The sequence below is a fragment of the Peromyscus eremicus genome, chromosome 3 (assembly GCF_949786415.1).
Source record: "Peromyscus eremicus chromosome 3, PerEre_H2_v1, whole genome shotgun sequence".
NCBI lineage: Eukaryota > Metazoa > Chordata > Mammalia > Rodentia > Cricetidae > Peromyscus > Peromyscus eremicus.
In genome coordinates, this window is record NC_081418.1 from 67,090,103 (window position 1) to 67,106,016 (window position 15,914).

General features: G+C 44.5%; 1 long non-coding RNA gene across 1 annotated transcript; it reads left to right on the plus strand.

The window, feature by feature from the left end:
* The first annotated feature begins 5,135 nt into the window (after nucleotides 1-5,135).
* On the plus strand, nucleotides 5,136-15,559 carry LOC131905855 (uncharacterized). Its single transcript, XR_009378058.1, has 2 exons — nucleotides 5,136-5,308; nucleotides 14,258-15,559. It is a non-coding gene; the product is annotated as an uncharacterized LOC131905855 (long non-coding RNA).
* Nucleotides 15,560-15,914: the final 355 nt, after the last annotated feature.

The window sequence follows — 15,914 nt, forward strand, 5'->3', positions numbered from 1 at the left end:
TATTTTCTCTCCTTCCACGCATGAGAAAGAATGTAGGAAGACTTAGAATAATGACCAATATGTTCTGTGTTTACTGCTGCTTTCCCTCACTAGAGATTAACTCATAAAACTTTATTCCAAATTAAACAAACTGAGGATCTCCTTGCAGCCGGTCCAAGCTGCCACTTACACTGAGGAAATCAGGCTTCCATCTCTTGAGAGGCTAGATGGCCTCCCTGCAGAGAGAGGAAGGGTCTCTCCTCTTGCCAACCTGTACAGGCTGGACTCTGGTCCCCACGACACTTCATCTGGAATTAGAATGGAAACTGCCAGAAGCCCAGAAAGGAAGGTAGATAGATAGATAGATAGATAGATAGATAGATAGATAGATAGATAGATAGATAGAGATAGATAGATGCATCCATACAGGGGGGGGGGGCTTTGGCTGGCCTCCAACTCACAGAGATCCTCCTGCTTCTTCCTTCCAAGCACTGGGATTAAAGGTGCGCATGTGCGCACCTGGTTTGAGAGCTGTATTTTAGAATACCAACAGCTCTCCCATATTTATAATAAAGAACAAATTTTATGACCACTCTGATTACAGAGAATTCGGACACTTTAGAATTTTACAACAGGCAGACAGAAAAAAAAAAGAAAGAAAGAAAGAAAAAAAAACATCCTTTTTTCCTGGAGAATACCCAAAGATGGCTGTGCCCAAAATGGAATTAGGAATTCTCTCACCATCCGGCCTACTGGGGAAAATTAGATGCTGGCTTTGAAAATTCTAGGGGAGAGGACACTAATTAGTCATTCAATAATAAGTGATCAGCCCTGAAAACATACACATACAAGTAGTACTATACAGACTAGCAGGTTATATTTACAAATGTATTACATATATTATGTGCACGCTTAATAGAAAAAGAGGCCATGAATTTGAAAGAGAGCAAGGAGGGGTATATGGGAGAGTTTGGGGGAAGGAAAGGGAAGGGGAAAATGATATTTTAATTTCAAAAAAAAAAAGAAAAAATAAGAATTAAAAAAAAAAACAGGACATGCATACTGCCCCGTGGCTCTGGGTCTCCCGTGTGTAAGTTCTCTGGAGACACTAAGTCAGTGGGAATCCCTGGCATGAGATCTGAGTCTGGGAAAGTTTATTAAAGACTTGAAAGACCTTGAGAAAGAAACTCAGGAGTGTCGTGATCTCGGCGGCTTCCTCCCCTTTCTCTTCTCCCAGGCACTGTGTGGGTTTCACAGCTTCCAGCTCTGGAGGAGGCTTAGAAAGGACTTTAATTTTAAAGGGGCGATTTTTAATTTTAAAGGGAGGGATTTCTAAAGCTCATCTGATGGGAGTAGACTGCTTCCTACTCTGAAGGGCCTGCTTATCTTCAGTGCCCGCCTGGAGCCAGGGATGTGTTTATGTGTGGTCCCCGTCCTGTTTTATGGGTCATTCCTGTACCCTGGAATCCCTTGGATACTTCAGTTACAGAAATTAGCATGTGCTGGGTCCTTTCGGGTTGACAGGACTGCGCTCTTTTCTCTTGGGTCTGAGCTCTGTTTGTTTGTATAGGAAATGTACTCTTAACATGTTGGCTGTTCCAGCATCCACTCAGACAGCTCAAAACAAGGGAGGGGTGTAAAAATTTCAAGAAGGAACAGAACACACATCTTTAGAGTCTAACCAAGAATTTTGTTGAGAAGGAACTTGGAAAAGCAAAGGCTGTTTCCTTCTCTTCCTTCAGACAATCTTCTTGTTCTGGAGGGTGAACTCCAGTGTGGTTGTGTAGGTCACAGCGTAAGCTTCTTCTACTGTTTGCACTCTGTGCTTTCTTAAATGGTCTTTTCAAAGTAAAACCAGATAACCATGGGTCCCCAGACTGTATCCTATTTGTTTGAACAGGGAATGCTAATATTTTTGTACATGATCTGAAAACTCAGTCTGATGGTTGAGACAGGCCACTTTAAGCTCTGGGAAGCTCACTGGCTATCTTCTAGGACTCAGACATCACAGTAACTTCATTTCCGAAGCTCTGGAAATTATCTGTATTGGTTACCAAGAGGAATTACCTTTTCCTTATTTGCCCTAAAGATGTCATTTCATGAAGACACGGTCCTTACTCACTCTCCTCTCTACACCACTCTCTAGATTCTTTCTGTCTTCTGTCCAGCCCACTACCGAATCTCCTCCCCAAACTCCTTGCCACATCCACGTGACGAATAGATGTGGTCAATCATCATCCACACGAATCTCTGTCCTGTTCATCTGTGTTCATTACATCATAGTCTCGTCCCTGCCCATGCCTTTGAGCACCCCCTTCCCACCAGTCCCCAGTCTTCTCCGGGCCCCTAGATCTGATGCCTTTTAAAGCAGGGGTTGCAGCAGAAACACATCACTGGTAGAAACAGGTTCCCATGGGAATAGGCTGTCTCTAAGTTCTGTCAACCAAGCCCTCCATAGACAGGACTGAGCCATCAAAGCTGTTCAAAGGGAAGCTGGTGGGTAGCACTCAGTCTCCTTTCTTAGAACCTTCTCTTCTATGTGTGTGTCTAGGCCTTTTGTGCTGCCTTGTTTTAAAACCTCCTCAGAGATGAATAAACAAACCAGATACTTAAGACTGGGATAACCGGAAAGTAAATTAGGCTAAGATTGTGATGCTAACCAAGCAGTCATGTCAGGATCAGCTGAATAGCTGCTGGACTCCAGTCTTATCATTCATATTCCCCAGGTGCCACCAAAACAATTACCAAGTGCCCTATGTCATAGACCTTTGGAAGGGCCAGATCTTGAATCACAAATCTGGAAATGCCCACAGCCTAGTTTAGTTTAAACCTGGAAGTCATCAAAATGCTCTGCAGTGTATGCTTTTCTTTGATTGAGCCATTTACTATCAAGGCTTTGAAGACCGTGTAAAAACACAGGAAATGTTTTCACACAACATTAAGTGAAAATAAAAAGATGCAAAGTTGTCCCTAAATTATGATTAAATATGCAAAGAAAAGTAACTAAGGAGACATAATATAAAAAATTATACAAAAATTCCTTCATAGCTTTTAGAGTGCTAGATTGTGGGCAATTCTTCTCTGTTGCATATTTTTATGGACACCTTCATCGGTAATTAGTTCATAAATTTAAAAAATTAATATGCAATAATTTTTAAAACTGAAACCTGTTTATGAACAGAGCAAATATGCTTGCTTATCATTTTTAACTGTATAGACTCCCCTAGTAATTAATTTAAAGCCATAGTTTCTAAAATGGTAAAAATTGCTATAGTTTTCTGGTTTATTTGGACCTTACTAATACTGCATTGGAGTTTTCCATAAATCTGTTTAAAACCACCTTACGAGGCCAGGACAATCCTAGCATCACTAACTTAAAATGCATTGATGGTTCCTGGGTGAGGCCAGTTCAGCTCTAGGCTGATTGCAGAAGAGGGAATGATGTCACCCGTTTCTGGGCCATAACAACCCTGAAAACTGGCTCCAGACCCACTTCCCCATCTTGGAATGAGCAGACCTTAGTTATTCTCCAGAGAAAATATAAGCTGGAAACTTCTGCTAATGAGTGTGTATTTATACCCACGGCCAAGAAGGCCTTGTAAGAGAAAACAATAATAAAATCAGACCATTAAGTGCTTTTCTGGTCCCCCTTGGACCATTTCTTGAAAACCAGCAATCCCTTTGACTTTTGACTTCCATAACCCTCTATTTTGGACCCAGTCTCCTCTTGTCTCACATCCATCATCGCATAATAAGCCCAAATGAGAGAAACATGGATTTCATCTCCAAGAACATTTCTTGTGAAATTTAAACTTTGGCCAGTGTGGGATCCAGCCTTCCCAAACTATCTTTCTGGATCCCACATCACTGCAGTGGGTCTAATATAAACGCTTAGCAGAATCGTGTCAGCCTCTGTTTGTAAACACAGTTCCAACTTACAAATTCAATCATATCACGGAGTCTAATGCATCAAATGGCAAAACCATAACACAGAAAGTTCATGTAATTTGAATATTAAACAACTGTCACTCAGTTGTAATACTTTCAATCCCACAACAGCAAACGGCCCCCTTCATATGGAAAGGAGCAGGACTCAGCTGGCCTGGAGGCTTTTTCCGACCCAAGGCCTTCCATCACCCATCTGCCACCAAGGTGGGTCTAAGAGCTGAATTCGATTCCAGGAGAAAGTCAGACTTGAGGAAAAAGAAAAAGACACCAAAATGGTTCAATTTCAACCAGAACTTTAGCCAACTGTTGCCGGTCTTCTTAAACTCACCAAACACTGTATCTCCTCGCAGCTGAGACTCAGGACTTCCAGAGTATAGAGCTGGACTGGAGCCTTCCTAACAAGGCTTGGCTTACCCCACTTCTGCAGCAACACTGTTCACAACAGCCAAAAGGTGGGGACAACCTGCATCTGTGAACAGATGGGCAGATAAATGAAAACATGGCACATATAACAACTGGAGATTATTTGGCTAAAGGAAGAGTGAGATTCTATTTTGTTTGTGTGCTACTAACAGCATGCTATTGTTTTGCATAAGTCTGTTTAAATCTAATTCAGAGCACCTTAGGAGAAGAGCCTAAGCCCACTGAGCCAAAACTTGCCAAAGCCTCTGAGCTAAAGAATAGTTTGCTTCAGTTCTAAGCTAAGTACACAGACAAACAAACAAACAAACAAACAAAAAAAGCCCAGTGTGTTTCCACCCTTTGAGGTGTGACAATACAGATGAACTTTGAGACACTGTGTTCAACGAAATAGTCAAAGCACAAAAGTCAAAAAGTGTGTGAGGCCCCCTGTAGAGACGGCAAACAAAGTGGCCTGGGACAGGGAAAGGACAAGGAAGAGTTTTTATTAATGGGCACAGTTCGTTCAGGAGGATGCAAAATTTCTAGAAATTGTAGTGTTCATGGTTGTATGCATGGTGAATAGACTAAACCCTAAGTAAGTGTATGTACACTTAAAGATGGCTAAACACATAACTGTATCCATTTGATGATAGCAAATTAGAAAGAGGGGCTTGAAAGAGCACATGCTTGAGGTAAAACCAAAAGCAACTTAAGCGGCATCATGTGGCACCCCTCTGTACGTGGGCAGCACTTCCCCCACGATGAGAATGTCTAGGCCTCATGTAGAATCTCTTATTACAGGTGAGAAGACCAAGAGTCCAAGACTAGAGACTAGAATCATCAGCTGAACACCAACACGGTGCCCATGCTGCTGTCTAAAAAGAGGATGTCCTCGTGTCCCACCTGTCCTTGAGTCCAGAGACCACAGCTCATGACTTCAAGATGGGGAGCCATTTACCCTCTGCTGTCATGGAAGAATGTGTGTTCCTAATGCAGGTTTAATTTTCTGCTTTCCATAGGCAAAGCGTACAGAAGCTAGGCTCCCTGCCATGAACACATGACATGCCCACCAAGTCATCTTCATTTCAAGCAATTCTTTATTCATGCCATTGATTCCAACAAAGGTAGTCATCACATCTAGACAGAAAAACAACAAGGTGGAGTCTTAATCTTATTGGTAGATAGATAAATAAATAAATGAGTGAATAAAAGATAGATAGATAGATAGATAGATAGATAGATAGATAGATAGATAGATAGATGATAGATAGATGGCAAGTGGCACTTCCTTAGAAACAGGATATTTGGGGGAAATGGTAAGGATCAGGGACGGCTCCTACAGAGACCACTGTACAGCCAGCCACAGTACAAGAGTGGGAACTTAGGGATTCTTTTCCAAATCTGTTTTTCACAGCTCCTACCAGGTACTGAACTCACTGCCATGGGCAAGTTTGAATGTCCCTGTCTCTCTCACTGAACCCTGAGTGTTAGGACATTACAAGCTCATGCATAGCAGGACTCTCAAGGAAATGTCAGTTTCTAAGGACTCAGGCTAGATGAGTTCAGCGTTTCCCACAGTGCCCTCCAGGGAAAGGGGTCTGTGTTCAGTTAATTTGGGAAATTGGGCTGAATGAAATAGCCCAGCTCAAGTTTTTGTTTGTTCATTTGGTTGGTTGGTTGGTTGGTTGGTTGGTTGGTTTGGTTTGGTTTGTTGAGACAAGGTTTCTCTCTTTGTATCCCTGGTTTTCCTAAAACTCACTCTGTAGACCATGCTGGGAGACCCACCCTGTCTCTGCCTCCTGAGGGCTGGAGTTAAAGGCATGCACCACCACGAACCAGCCCCAGTTGAAGTTTTACCTTGTACTTGATCGTCTTAACCTTTCTCCTTCCCATAAGAACCCAGCCAGGACTCACCTGAGCTGTGCTTCTCTGTGAGAGGAAGTGCAGCCTGGCAACTGGCCTGGACCAATAGCATGTGAGCAAGAATAGCATGTAGCACATTCAAGCAGAAACTTGAAATGCAGTTGAGTTGTTCGGTTCAGCCTCTGTGCTTCCTGCTGCCCTGGGAAGAGAGTCCCTGGCAGAAGCTCCTCTTTCAGCATTGGTCCTGGCTTGGAAAAAGTGTGGAGTCCTGCAGAGCCAAAGTAAGTCAGAACCAACCTACAGATCTGGAAGCGAGAAATAACACTGGCAAAGGCCTTCCCAGCTCTGATGGATCATGAAACACATGCCATGCTTCAGGAAACTTCTAGAATATAAGACTCATCCAACCGAGAGACCCCTGGGACTCTCTGGCCAGCCAGTTTAGCCCAATCAAGATTTCCAGGCCAGTTAGAATCTTCATCTAAGAAATGACACCTGAGGTCATCCTCTGACTTCGACATACATGAGCACACAGGTACATGCACACATACACATAAAAATCCTTTTAATTCAAAACTAAACATAAGATCTACCTAATGAAATAGTAATATATGTGTAAAAGATAAAAAGGAAAAAGGAAGGAAATAAAGATAAAGGCTTTTTAAAAAAGGAGCAAGCACACCTGAATGAAGCCTGTACTCATGTCCCCCGACCCAGGTTACAATCTACCCACTTGTGTGGCTGGCTGTGTTGTCCCTAGAAGGGCCTGAAACAGACTTCTCAAAATGTCCTCTTCACAGTGAGAGAAGCTGAGAGAAACAAATACAGGAAGAAATGAATGGAGTGATGAAGTCAGCAGAGGTAAGGAATAAGACGAGGCCCGTGATAGGAAGGCTGAGTTCCAGGCCCACAGACAAGGAAAGAGAGAACCAATAACAAGAAATGAAAGACTGTCGTAGCCCCACAGCCTCGACGCCAGAGAGAATGATTGTCGTGCGGATGCAGGGCTCACATCCCCTTCAAATCACGCCAGTCATCTGTCCTGGAGCTTTCTTCTCATCCTGAATGCATCCTCGGAATCTTTCTCAGCACAACCCACTGGTTTCTTCACCCAAGGCAAACAACATCTCTGAATGATAGTTTTGAGTATGAAAGTAGAAACTGAGCCATTGTAGAATTTTCCACCCAAGTGACTATGAACTTTTTTTTTATAATTACAGCAATGTGGTACTTTAAATTTTTAATTTTTATTATTTTTAAGTGTGTGGTAGGGGTATGTACACATGAGACAAAAGAGGGTAGAGGTGTTAGATCTCCTGGAGCAAGAGTTAGAGGTGGATGTAAGCCACCTGACCTGCTTGCTAAGGACCAAACTCCCATCCTCTAGAACAGCAGTACATGCTCCAGCTCTTAAATGCCAAGCCGTTCCCCCAGCCCTGCAGTGTGGTACCTGTTCTTAAATGTCAGGCCATCTCTCCAGCCCTGCAGTGTGTACTTTGAAAGCTACTCCTTCTCGACAATAAAGAACTCTATTTCTGTATGAAAAATTTGGATACTTAGTTATAGGATGTCAGAACAAATGCACTGGGCTTTTCCTTAACCTACCTGTGGTCCTGGGAATTTTCATAGTCATGTCTAAACCAATCCACAGCCAAAATCATGTTCTCTACTTTCACCCTTCTGATAAAGCAGCAGCAGTTTGGATTGTGAGAGCTCTAAGTGAATTAAATTCCACCCATGTTTTCCCATGATCCCTAAAGTCACAGGAGGCTGAAACTGTTTGCCATAAACTCTACTATCTTATCAAAATAAAATGGGACTGGTACAAGAGTTAGAGTCTCCATAAAAAGGCAAGACTGTTGCCCCAGCTCTCTCACGCTGGCTTCTGAGACCGCAAAGCCCACGCGTGGCGTCACAGCCTCTCTAAGACACCCTCTCTATAAAGTCCAGCCTAGTCTGGTGTGGTGGCTCACACTTGCAATCACAGCAGCTGGGAGGTTGAGGCAGGAGATTTGTCCTAAGTTTAAGCCCAGCTTGGACCATGTAGTGAGTTCCAGGCTAATCTGAGCTGCAGAGTAAAAAACAAAATGGAAGGATCTGAGGAGACATCTCAGTCAGTCAGAAAAATGCTAACCATGGAAACATGAGGAGCTGACACTGGTCCCCAGAACACGCATAAAAATCCGGGTGTGGCTGAACAGGTTTTAAGCCTCCTTGTGGGGAGGCAGAGACAGGGGGATCCCTGGGGCTTGACGGGAGAAGGCCTAGCTGAATTGATGAGCCCTACTTCCCAGTGAAAGACCCTGCCTCAAAAGAAAGGAGGATAATCACATTGGGGGCATAACACTGGAAACTGACTTCCACAAGCATGTGCGCGCGCGCGCGCACACACACACACACACACACCAGCAAATACATAGATGAACCCATGTACACATGTACACACACAAATAAGTCAGATGGCATCTGAATAATAGCAAAGATTGACCTCTGACCTCCACACATATGCACACACTCATGAATACATGCACATGCAAATGCACTTTCATGAAAGTCACCATTGGCCCTCACTAATTTAGAGCAGGGATCAACAAACTCTTTCTGTCAAGGACCAAATAACTAACATCTTCTGCTTGGTGAGCCATTCGGTCTCTGTCATGACTCCTCAGTTCTGGTACAGAGGGAACATGGCCATCAACACTACACACGCAAACATACAAAGTTCCAATAAAGCTTTATTTATAGCAGCAGACATGGAAGCGGACCTGGGCTAAGGCCAGTGTTCTGAACCTTTCTGAGCATCAAGTACAGACGAGTTGAAAAGTTGCTTTCAATTACACCTGCTAATCCTGTCTCCACTTCCATCCACCCCTACACACACCACCGTTGCTTACTGACACATCTTTACTTTGCAACCCAGGGACATGCTATGTGCTTAAACACACAACCCTGCCTCCTGGTTTCTTGTTTTCAGAGTGTCCAGGGACCACTGGGATTCCTCTTACCAGCAGCGCCTCACAAGCAGAGCCTGGAGACGCTGAAAAGCTTCCTACTACACAATCAAAATGTCCCCCGCAGACACGCAGCTTTGCACCCTGCACTAGCGTCTGCCGCAAAAGCTTACATTTGCCTTCCATTCCTGGCCCTACGCTACGCTGGCTGCGGGCCTCTTGCTTGGACCATGTTTAAACTGTCAAGAGATGTCAGCAAGTTGTGAAGGACAGCCTCACTCTGGCAGCAATTTCAGAGGGCAATGATCAATGGGCCTCCTTTGTTAGCCTTGCAGGATCGCCGTTGACTTGGGAAGCAAGGGTCCCAGTGGTTTATGAGAAGGCTGAAATGGACAAGCAGTTTCACCCTCACTGCTCCAAAGCCACAAACCTACACTCACCCCATTAATTACTCCTGCCCCAAGGACAAGGCTTGTTGCTGTCTGCAGAGGAGCAGGGCAGCCGGAGCGCCTCATGGAGCTCCTGTGGAAGGCGCCAGGAAATGCAGCCTCCTGACTTTCCCGGAAAGCGTGATTGCCTGAGCCCACAGGGACTCCTTCTGTAAACAGGTACAGGCCATACACAGCCACTGGGAACCAGAGGGATTTGGAACCTTGGCCAAGCTTTCAATTCCAGGGATCGTATTTATCTGACACCATGACCTGACAGATTGCCCCAGTGCAGAAGAGATGCCATTTGCGGGACACACACCCATGTGGAATTGCTCTTTTGCCTTGAATCATTTTATCTTGACATGTTCTTGTCTTAAAATCACAGACCTCACATAGGATCTAGAACCGGAAGCTAGGCCCTTAATGCACATGAAAAGAAATATACACACCCAGAGTTATTCTTTCAAGAAAGCAGACTCAAAAATCCCATTTGCACTTGATGCTCCCTTTTCTAGATTTGCCCATAATGTTTACCTAGTTCAGTGCCCCTTCTGAGAAGCCTCCCCTATCCATAAACTGGAAACAATCTCTCTTGTCCCAGCCTTCCGTGGGAATCTCTTTGCCTCCCAGCACACCGCATCCATGCCTTTGTGCTCCACACGCTCATGCTCCATCCTCCCCATCTCTTCTCCACCCTGAGAGTGGACTCAGGCCACAGTTGTGTTAACAGCCCTGAGAGCATCCAGGCCCGCCCAGCAAGTGAATTATAGAGTCATGAAAAGTTTCATGAACAGACAAATGGCCTCTGCTTCTGTCTCTGGGCTCAGGCTGCCATCGCAAGCACAAACGTTGGATACTGTAGTAATGATGGCACTGTACTCATCACATTGGAACCCTCGTCCACATTAAGACTAGGAAAATCACACCGGAAATGGTGGTGCACATCTTTAACCCCCGTGGGAGGCAGAGGCAGGTGGATCTCTTTGAGTTCAAGACTGGCCGGAAATGGGGGTTCCTGAGAAATGATCTAGATAGTGAGTTCCAGGACAGCAAGGGCTATGGAGAGAGACCCTGTCTCAAAATAATTAAAATAGAAAATCCCAAAGTCCTTTGTTCCTTAATAAGAAAACTCAAGCAGCAGTTAATACTGAGTTTTTCTGGCAGCTAGTGGAGACTAGTGGAGACAAGAAAGGCTGGAGGGGCTAACTCCAGAGAACTGTTGCAGATAGAAAAACAGAATGCCATTTGGAAAATGACCTTGAGCCACCATCTTGCCTGTGTGCAGTCAGTTCCTATGTTCAGAATAGTAGAGAGCTCTAAAGACAGATAGAAAACACAAGGGGTGCCATAGGGACTCACCAAACAGGGATTCCCCTAGTTCTCTTCTTGGCAGTTACTAGGCCCCTTTGTACACAGGTTAGTGCCTCATCTCCCTAGAAGATTCCATAGAATAGAAAAGTTGGTGCACAACCTCTTGGTGAGAACACATAATGATGGGTGAGTCGGTTCCCAGTGACAATTTCACTAAGGAAGCTTGCTTCTGGTAAGGAACGCACTCCCCTGACATCAGTGAGTGGCACTACTCCATGGGGCCCCTGAGAATGGAAAAAACTTTCCAGCCAAGAGGATGTTTCCGATTTAAAACTTGGCTCTGTGGGCAGGTAATTGTGTCCTAAGGTAAATTTTAAAAATAAGAAAGGACAGCCATTTCCATCTGTAAAATTATACCATTTAACTTTATAACCATATATTTCCTTAAGCAGTTAAATTTTAGATAAAGGGCCCAACTGTCTATTTTGAAATAGGTGTAATTTGGTATTCTGTAGCTTTCTCAGCTCTTGGGCTACATTTTGATAATCAGGAAAGATTATCAGGAGGGCAGTTTTGTCCTTCTACAGAGCCCAAGGCTTTATGAAGGCAGGGAGAGTCACCCTCCCAAGCGGAGTTTGTGGTAAGTATCCCAGAGGCCTCTGGACTACAGGACGGTCCCCTGTGGTTTTGCCTAGGTGCATTAGGCTTTGCATGGCTTGAATGGGTAGTTTAACTGTTCCTCCTCTAACTCACCCTGCGGGCCTGTCAGAGGGATGTGGCACATTCGCCATGTCACAGGAAAAGCTGCAATTTACAGTTGAGGGCTTAATCTTCTAATGAAGTGAAATAAAATTTTTAAATATTATTATAATTATAACAGTCCAAATACCTCCCCCCCAAAAAAAAAATGTGAGGAAATGGGGTTTTCCTTGTGTATAAAATATATAACTACATCTTACGGAATTTATTCAGAAAAAAATATTTTTTAAATAGAGAAATGGGAAATTGTTTTTAACTAAGAGAAAGTAGAAGAAAAACAGCTGTGACATAAAACCTTGACAGAATCTCCTGCTTCCTGCGGACAACAGGAATCCTCCTCGGTTGCTCAATCTCAATGGGTGCCTTCATCTTCCATCTCAGACAAAGTGAGCCAGACTCCGGAAAAGACTTGTTCTCTAGCAGCCCCATTGGGGCAGTGCTTGTTACCTGCTGGGGTTCAACCTGCCTTCCACATCCATTTAAAATTCTTAGAGGAGACTCAGCAGGTGAAGGTCTCACTCTACAAGTCCAATGACTTGAGATCGGCGCCCAGGACCAAGTAAAAGGTGGAAGGAGAAAATGGGGTTCTGAAAACAGTTGTCCTCTGATGTCTACATGTGCATGTGTGTCCTCTCTCTCTCTCTCTCTCTCTCTCTCTCTCTCTCTCTCTCTCTCTCTCTCTCTCTCTCTCACACACACACACACACACACACACACACACACACACACACACACGATAGACAGATAGATAGACAGACAGACAGACAGACAGATAAATAGATAGATAGATAGATAGATAGACAGATAGATAGATAGATAGTTTTAAAGTCACATAGGCATACTATAACAGTAATAATTATAACAAAAACATCTAGTATTGACCAAGTGCTTTGGGACTGGGCAGTATGTTGTAGTTTATGTACATTCTTCCACTAAACCTTTGCACTAACCAAACACGGCTAAGCATAGCCTAGCTTATCAATAACTAAAAATGTTTGTGGAAGTTAAGTAACTTAGTCCCTCATCCAATACTTACTTATGGTTATGGAGGTTTTCAGATATAGTTGAGGCTACCAGAAGACCACCATGCATGCACCTTGGCCTCTGCAGATAGAACAAGACATCCTGAATCCAGTCATTCTAAAATATCAAGCATCAATATCCTTCTTCTGATATGGCTATACACACATATATGCTTGTACACAATGGCTGTAGGAATTTACATGTCTAACAAGCAAGGCTTTGGTTTCTAGGTGCCACTCTCCACAGCTGTGAATACTGATGAACTGTTTTGTCTCTGCCTAGCTCCAATACCTGATAAGGTAACTAACTTCCTATGTAAAATCCATGAGCTTCCTCAATGGCCCTGGAGAGGTGCCATCTAAAGAGCTACCACCCAACAGACAGGTTCAGAGTTTCTCATCTGACATCAGTAATGAATAACATATTACCCCAGGCCTTGAAATCACTCTCAGACCCACTACTGATGACCCTCCCTGTCCCTGGGCTGAGCTCCTGCTGGTGTTTAATCCTAGGCCTGCTCTGACTTCAGAGGTCTGGCACTGAGTTTTGCAGAAGAGCCTGGGGGAGGGGCTAAGCTAAGTGCCACAGGGGGATCTGGGAAGCAGCGGCCAGAGTCCAAGCAGCCTTTCAGCAGCTTGTATCTAGGTGAGGTAACACTGAGCCATCCAACAGGCCACCCTGGAGGGGCTTCTCCTGCTGGCCCTGAGCTGTCTGGTGCACACCCACCGATCTTTCCAAAAGGAATCCGACATGGAGAAGCTGATGTCTCCCGCCCCTGGCTTCTAGCCCATGTGCTCAGTGGAGAGGTAGTTTTAGAGAAAGCGTACTGGTCATCAAAGAATTACCCCTCTTGCTTCTCAATAGCAGCCTTTGTAATCTAGGTTGTAAACCAAGACCCTTTCCTGTTATAAGAAATTGCCAGCAATTATCCAGCCCTCTGACTATGGGCATCAGCCCAGCTAACAGAGAGCTGTGTTCTCTGCCATAGGCTGATTCCCTACCTAAACTTGAGGATCTACCACCACTAGAGCAAGGGGAAAAAAGTGAAGGAAAAGAAAACTTAGTTTAAAAATATACAAGGTGGTACACATCTATAAGATTAGCACTTGAGAGTCTAAGGCAGGAGGATGACAAGTTCTAAGCCAGCCTGAGCTATATCCTGCCTCTAGAAACCAAAAAGGAAAACTCCTTCAGATATCTCATCTTGGAGTTTCTGTGCATCAAGGTGAATGAAAGACGCTAACAATAATCCACCACTTCACACAGCAAAATATATATATATGCATATATACATATATGCATATGCAAAAAGCCGGGGTGTTTGTGCAAGCACAGACCTGAGTTAGCACCACCCAACATCCCAAACAGATCAGTTGTTGATTTGCTTATTTGTTAACAAAGCCGGACACATATGGTTGATGAAAACCGTCAGATGGTGCTGGGTTTAAACAGGAATTCAGGAATAAATCAAGCTAAAGAACCAAACACAGGAGAGGCGCCCGGCTCAGATGCGCCTTCAAAGCCCTGTTAGTCTGTGCTAGCCATGCTCCTTGCCTTATTTATGTAAAGCCGTTCTGTTTTCTTTTCCAGGAAGAACGCTGCCAATCGCCAGAGGCCGACATGTTTATCAAGCTGAGTATCTTGAAGTCTGACATAAAATCTGTGGCCTTTGGTATAACCGAAAAACACTCTGTCAACACCACGGAGAGAGCACGCCCGAGGCACTGGCCTCTGCCCAAGGAGTGCAGAGGAATGGACGAAAAATTGACTCAAGTCCAAAAATTACAAAATGAGGGAAAGTCAAACTCGAGGCGAACAAACCTTTTCCATCGAGTCTGGTTAACATCTTGGGGAAGCATCCAGCCCACAAGCTGGTCAGTGCTTAGGTGGAAATACAAGTTTTTCTCCCTTTTGGAAAGCCACGTTGCTCCTGCTCTGATGAATACATCAATTATATTAAAACTGAGAGTGTCTGTCAGGGCAATGTTAAAAGGTCCACTATGTTACAGACTGCCCTCGTCAGAAACAAAACGTCCTTCAAATGCCCACTTCTCCATTGCTCCATTGCTCTGGCCAAATAGCTGGAGAGGGGAAACATGTAAACTCTGGGGGGGATGGGGGAGTAGTTTAAGATGCACTTGTATTCATAGTGACCAGCATAATACCCTCCTCCTCCTTCTACATCTTCTGTAAGAAAAGTAATCAACCCCCCAAAAAGGTTGTCAATGACTGCCCAAAAGCCAACATCTGGATGTTTGAAAAGACAAGCTTGATTAGAGGGGGCTGAAATACTCTGTCCTCAGCTTTTCCTTCAAGTCCTGGCTTCTGGGGTCCCAGGGAAGGCGTCTACAATAGCCAGACCCCACAGTGCACCAGGATCCAAGCTAAAACTGGAGACAGTCCACAGTCCTCACCACAGAGCCTGGAACCACAGGTCAACCTGTGCATCCTCTCATGGGCTCTGTTGCTTTATGAGTCACTGGAACCCTCAACCTTGGCCTTGTCATTTTCATTCATCGTGTGTGTGTGTGTGTGTGTGTGTGTGTGTGTGTGTGTGTGTGTGTGTTTGCAGAGACCCCTACCCCTGCCTCTCCCTGTAGTGTCTGTCCCCAAGACCCACCACCCTCAGCTGCTTACACTGGCAGACCGGCCTGAAATGGGAGCGTCAGGATCCTTGCTGCTATGCACATAGCCAACATTCCATAAGATTTATGTCACAAAAGCCTGTGGAAATGACAGATGGTGGGAAAGAGGGGCCAAGGAGGCAAGTAAAAATAATCCAACTCTGGTTTAACCAAGGGTGGCCCAGTCCCCGAACCTAGACAGTGATGTGGTAGTTTCAGGGCCATGGACTTAGCAAGAGAAAAATAAATAAACAAAGCATGTGAGGTGCTTCCAATATCCTCATTTTCAACTCAAAATCCCTTTAGGAAAGTTGACTTTTTTACTCTTCAGTCACACTCCAAAAGCACCAGAGTGGTAAACACACGTTTGGCTTGATTGGGTCGGGGGTTTTGTGAGGGAAGGTGGGGTGAGCCTTTTCTCAAGAATTTTCTCTGAAGATTGAGCCTAGATATAGAAAGGGGTCTGGGTGAATACAGCCTTGGGGGCCTCATGTGGACCAAGCTGGAGGGCAACTCATCACAGCTCCTACCCACCAAAAGTCACCAACCTCAGAAACCCCTGGTTCACCCACAGGATGGCATACCATCCAGACACTAAAAGCTATTCTTATGAAGAAGTACAG